Source organism: Antrostomus carolinensis, unplaced genomic scaffold, assembly GCF_000700745.2.
Source record: "Antrostomus carolinensis isolate BGI_N321 unplaced genomic scaffold, ASM70074v2 scaffold3043, whole genome shotgun sequence".
Classification (NCBI taxonomy): domain Eukaryota; kingdom Metazoa; phylum Chordata; class Aves; order Caprimulgiformes; family Caprimulgidae; genus Antrostomus; species Antrostomus carolinensis.
Genome location: NW_010305703.1, coordinates 318,035 through 324,040, shown reverse-complemented (window position 1 = coordinate 324,040; position 6,006 = coordinate 318,035).

The following is a 6,006-nucleotide window of genomic DNA, read 5'->3' as shown; positions in this document are numbered from 1 at the left end:
GGCATACTTTCCTTCTTCCTCTAAGCCACAATGAATTCCTTCTGAAAGGCAGCTCATGCTTACGCTCTGTCCATTTTTATGCATGCTTACTGTTTTACACATCCAACAGGGTTATGTATGCTTTTTTAGTAATGCCTGCTGAAGCATGGAAGGGATCAACATTTCATTTTCATTACATTTCATTTATTTCTCTATTTTGGAGGCAGACTTCCATAAAGTATAAGATAGACATAACTAAAATACGTTTCTACTGCGGGTGAAAGGTATTGCTAGTTAATGTGACTCCTCATAAAGCAGCTGAATTGCAAGTTACAATCAAAGATTTAGAAAAAAATGTCTGCTTGATCATGTCTTTTGTCATAATAAAATACGGTTACACGAGGAGTAAAAGGCTAAAAGAATGGCCAGACAAAGGCAGATCATCCGTGTGCGCTTAGTTTGAGACTCCTACAAAGCTGTTACTCGAAAATACCTACGTTGGGTACAGGAACATGGAGATTGCCATCTTACATGTATATTTAGTCTTTGGTTGTATTATTTCAAATGTTATGTAGCTATAATAGCATGAAATAGATACCCCTACCTGATACAGAGATAGCTATTACATCATTGCTGCTATAATGCTCTGCTGCAAAAGGACTTTTTAAAGGATTTCTCATGATAATGAAAATATTCTGATACAGCATTAAGGATTTTGCTACTGAAATGTGTTTAATGTAAATATGCTGTCAGATACCCTTCAAGTAATTGACAAGAGCAGATGATTAGCAGTGTTCTCAATAGTGTTTTTGCATAATCTTACATTTTGACAGAACTCTTCAGCGGCTTTTTATTGTCAGTGCTCTGCAATCAGTAATACTTTTTCCTTGACATTTACTTTGTCATTATAAATCTTGTAAGTGGTCATTTAACTTGTTCAGTATGCATGTAAGAATATCATTACTAACACGTTTGAAAAAATGTCTTCCTGTTGAGGAACTATTGTGAAAGTAAACTTAAAAAAACCCTAAATGAAGTAGGTTGATGAGTGACTTTATGAAACAAATACCTGTCTGTAAGCATCTTCTTGCACATTTCAAGGATGATTATAAAATCACTTTCTTATTGAACATTCACATACAAGTCATCAAATTCAACACGGTTGTTGGATTTTTTTAATCTTGTATTTTTAAAATTTAATACTGTTGTTCAGTTATGATAATTTACATCTAACTGACCAAAATTAAACTCTTATGATCCATAAGCATTCGTAATTACATACTGCATGTAACATTAATAGTCAATATAATAAACCTTCATCTTTATTGAAGCATCTCTTGTTTCTACAGCAGTTCTTTAATCTATCTCAATAGATTTCTAGTGTACAGCTCATATAGATTTGGTCAGTGACAAGGGTTAGAGTAGTCTTGTAGAACATTTACTTGTAGCTGTGAAAAGCCCACATTCATCAGAGGATTAGGTCGATCAGATTGTACCAGGATCAATGGAAGGACTGTGTGATCCCTCTTAGGCTGTAATGTGTTCACCTTCTTTGGAGAGAATTCACATACACACACATTTCTCTGTCTTAAAGCCATTTATCTCAGAATGTCAAATTGCAATAATTAACCATTATTGATCTTAAATTCAATTAACTTCATTAACACAGGTCATGATGAGGGTGCTTGTAAGGGAAGGGCTCTTGACAAGTGTCTTTTCTTATGTGACATTGAATGTTCACAATCGTGGCTATAAACTATTCATATTGTGCCACAGGAACATCTTTTAAAAATGACAAGAGTTTGGTTGGTGGCTCTGAAGCAACATTTTAATCCCCTCCCCCTCATCTTCTAGTTCTCAGGGTTTTCCAGCAAATTTTCTATTCAGGAATCAGTGAACCATTTGTTTCCAGCACATTATCTTAGTGTGATTATTACAGCAGACCCCACCTATTGAAATACCCTTCAATTCAATAGCTAGTGCTAGATAGAGACTCGTTTACAAAAGCGTATATTAGTATAGCTAGCAAATGAGTGAAATGAATATTCAGTGCTTCTTTTTGCTATATGTACAAAACAAGATGGGGCCATCCCATGGAGGGTAATCCTTAGAATCTCTGCTTTCTCCAAGTCCTAAGATTCATATTGCAGTCAATAGTTGTTTTTCTTGAATGAGGGCTGAATAAAAACTGTGAAAGGACACAAAGCTTTGTTGGCCCACAGTGAACTCCTTTTTTTTTTTTCAAGGAGAAACTTCATTCTAAGTACAAGTTCACAATAGCTGAAATTGTGATTGAAATCATTTGGATTTCTACTATACCATTCATACAGTTGGATGGATTTTATTGTAAGAAGGCACTGCAACCAAAATAGCTATTGAAACTACTGTATAGAGGACTTCAATGGGAATTTCAAGTTTGCAAGAAAAATGAAGGACCAGGTTGAAGGTCTTTTGGTACATTTTGAATGTCTTAAGTAGTCGTGATCATTTACCAATAAATCTCCCAGTAGAATGACTTGCTGTCATATATTGAAGCATTTTAGGAGAAAACTTGATTTTTAAAAACTTTACAGTGAAGGCTGCAGCTCCAGAGGTGTGTGTTAATATTAGTATGGTTAAACACAAATAAAAAGCTAGTGTTCTGGTTATGTGAAATCTAGAAGATGTGGACAGATTACAAAAAGTGAGGTGTAAGTTTATTTTTTTTACCCTCAGAAATGCTAAACCGTAATCAGAAGACTCTGAGAAATGTGGATAGAGAAATGACAACATCAGTTTTGTTCAGAAACAGATTTCTGTGACAATTAAATAGTCATTTTGTCACTACAGTTGCTATTTCCACTCCACTATACAAAGCATTTACTGAAAAGAGGCAGGGCAGAAGCAGAATGGTTTGATTACTGCATTTGAAGAAACTAAACTTCCCTTACAACATCTGTTTGCTCAGTGAAGGATTATAATAATTAAGAGCTATTAGAGCCATATTGAGAACTTTTATGCTCATGCCTGCTTATCCTGGAGTTGGCTGTGAATCTTGTATTAGTTTGTGGAATGCCCTGTGTGCTTTTCAGTGATTAAAAGATGCCACCCAAATGCTGATATCAAGCAGAGATTGTGTCACTATACCAATTCATATAGAGAATTTGGCTTGTTCATACCAGTATGTTGATAATGACTTGTATTTAAAAAAAAAAAAAAAGTCCAAATGATTTTATTATTTGAGGATTCTGGTAAATATTTTTGTCCACTTGAGGAAATGGTAATTCTGTGCTTAGAAAAATTCTAGAGTCCAAAAAACAGTATACCTCCCAAATGAAAATTAGGGTCAAAGCATAACATGAAGCTGTTTTCTCTGCTTATAATCATTTATTTCCCAGTGTAGTGTGTTCTGGCATGGAGTGGGAAACTCTAACAAGTCTGTAGTACTTCACACCAAGCAACTGTCTTGGAAATCAACGGAAAACCCGTTTTGTCTTACTTAGAGTGGATCACATTTATTCATGATGAATAATTTATACAGCGAATGTAGGTGGCATTTTTTTCTGTTACTAATGCGTATACTAATTGTAGTTGTGAAGTTTATGTGAGTGTTTTCAGGCAATGGGGCTGCTTGTGAACTGTTTACTTCAACAGTTTGTGCCTGGCTCAAATCCATGGTGGTGGGTCCCCTTCATGGCTGGTTACCTGACCCTTCACCTCCCGATGGGTAGTGAGGAACTTTATGCCCCTTCAAATTATGCTAATTTGTAACTTTGGTGTACTAGGAGGAAGGACATCCTTTCCCCAGGAACATGGAGGGGTGGGGAGTGGAGGAAGAGGAAGGAACTACATGAATGTTGATGGAATGGGAACACTGAGACCCTGAACTGACTCAAACCCAGCAGCAGTTGAAAATTCCCAATGGGTGTTCGCAGTCCCTGATACTTATTTGCCTACTTGATCTGGTCCTGATGATGCTTGTGAAAGGTTGTTTATGGGATGACAGGGAAGGCCAAGAAGGTTTTTTTTCCTCTTTTTCATCAGGATCAGCCAGAAATTCTGGGCTTATACTCATTAGGGGCTGTTAAAATCTCTATTCCCCCAGAGTGCAAAGAGGGGAGGAGATTGATTCCACAGAACACAATAGCAAGGAAGATGCTTCTGTTGTAATGGGAGTCCATAATGTTTCTCAGCCCTTCCACTTGATTACTGTGATCCTGCACTGCTTCTAGTAATCAGCTGTGGGCACCCACAGTGGAACACAAACTGTTCCCCAGCTTCTCTACAGATGTGGGCCTTCTAGGAGTCTATTGTATTGTGTGTGTGTGACTGCAGATTTAGGACAAAACCTATAAAAATCTGTTTTTCCTGACCAGGCATAGTGTCTGAACTGTTACCCCTGTGAAGTTTCATAAGCATGTCGTTCACTTCTGACTGTAAATAATGACATATGAAGGCAAGTTTTACATGAGAAAATCTTTTCATAAATCTGTATGGTTTTTTTTCATTATACATGGGAGTAACTTAGACCTTGTGTCTCACTTAAAGTTTTTTAATCTTCAGATCTGTTCTTGTAAAGAAACTTATTGTAGAAGGCGGCAGATGAACTCTTCAAGTGAAGGTGGATCTTAGACTGATCCTCATGCAACCCTACCCATAGAAGAGTATGCTGTAGTGTGATGGCATGTGCTCTTCTCCACTTGAGAAAGAAGTGGTGTTATGTTTCACGGGTGGATAATTTGAGCAGATTTTAGAAAAACCCTGCTCAGCAGGTTGAATTCAGGGAGTTTAGGCCCCGGGCAGAAATCAAGGCAGAACACAGCTTTGGAGGAGAGAGGCATGATCCATCATGTCACATCTCCAGCAAGGTTCTGGTAGAACCGGCGTTCACAGTGTACCTGAAGTCCTGCTCTGCACTGGGAGCAGAAAGCTCTTTGGAGGAGAGTTGTGACAATACTTCTTACTTCAAAAACCTTTTCTATTTTCCTCATTGTGCAAAGAAGTTCCCTGTCAGTCTGCAGATTCAGCATTTATTGGATCCCAGCAGCTTAGCTCAGAGGAGATTTGTAACCACAGGCTTTGTGCTGTGCACAGTACCTGCACCTGTGGGTATTTCACTGGGTATTTTTTTCTTAATAATTGTTTAAGCTGAAAACTGGCAATTATTTTAAATTATACACATATATTATACTCACATATATTAAACACACTGTGAAGAAGCATAGGAACAGAAACACAAACAAGCCATCTTCTCATGTTTTGTGTAAATAGCTGAATTAGATACATTAACCCACAGGAGTTACAGGCTTCTTTACTTGTCTTCTTATCTGGCACCAGGCAAGTAATTTTTGACTTCTTTGGGTTTCCAGGTTTGCAGCTATAAACTGTGGATAAGAATGTTTCTTCCACAGGATTGCTGTGAAAAATAAAACACTTGTTGAAGCTTTTGAACACTTCAGTAGAGTAATGCTGTCAAATAGTGCTGAGTTGTTCCTAACCCATCATTTAATATTATGGCATCCTGTTTTTTTTCCAGGTGTGTATTTATTGAAGGAGATAATACATAAATGTGAGGTTTGCACAGGAATCTTTCATTTAACAAACATCTAACCAGTATTTGGTTTCAGAAAAATGAATTCCTCCCTTATCAGAATTAGTAGCAGTTTTTGCATATTTTCTCTCTTCATTTGTAGGTGGCCTCTATGATACTTCTCGTATGGCAGTGTAAAGTCTAAAGTGAATAGGAGAACTGTACTCTCCCTTAAACTACACAAAAAGCAGGGGAGTTTGGAATAGTGATATGAGGAAAAGATGCCTGCTGTAGCCTTGTTTTGTTCTGCACTCAAATGGCCCACACTTTAATGACGTGTAAACTCATTTCTTGTTTTGATCTCTTTGCTGTGTATTCTTGTCCACGTAATTCTCAATTCTTAACCCTTACAGTTGATTGGAGCTCTCTGAAGTTGCTCCAAATGTAATACCAGTCCAGGATGCTGGATTAGAGCAGCTGGCTAGCTTCCTCTGGCCTGTTTCTGAGCTCTCCATGGC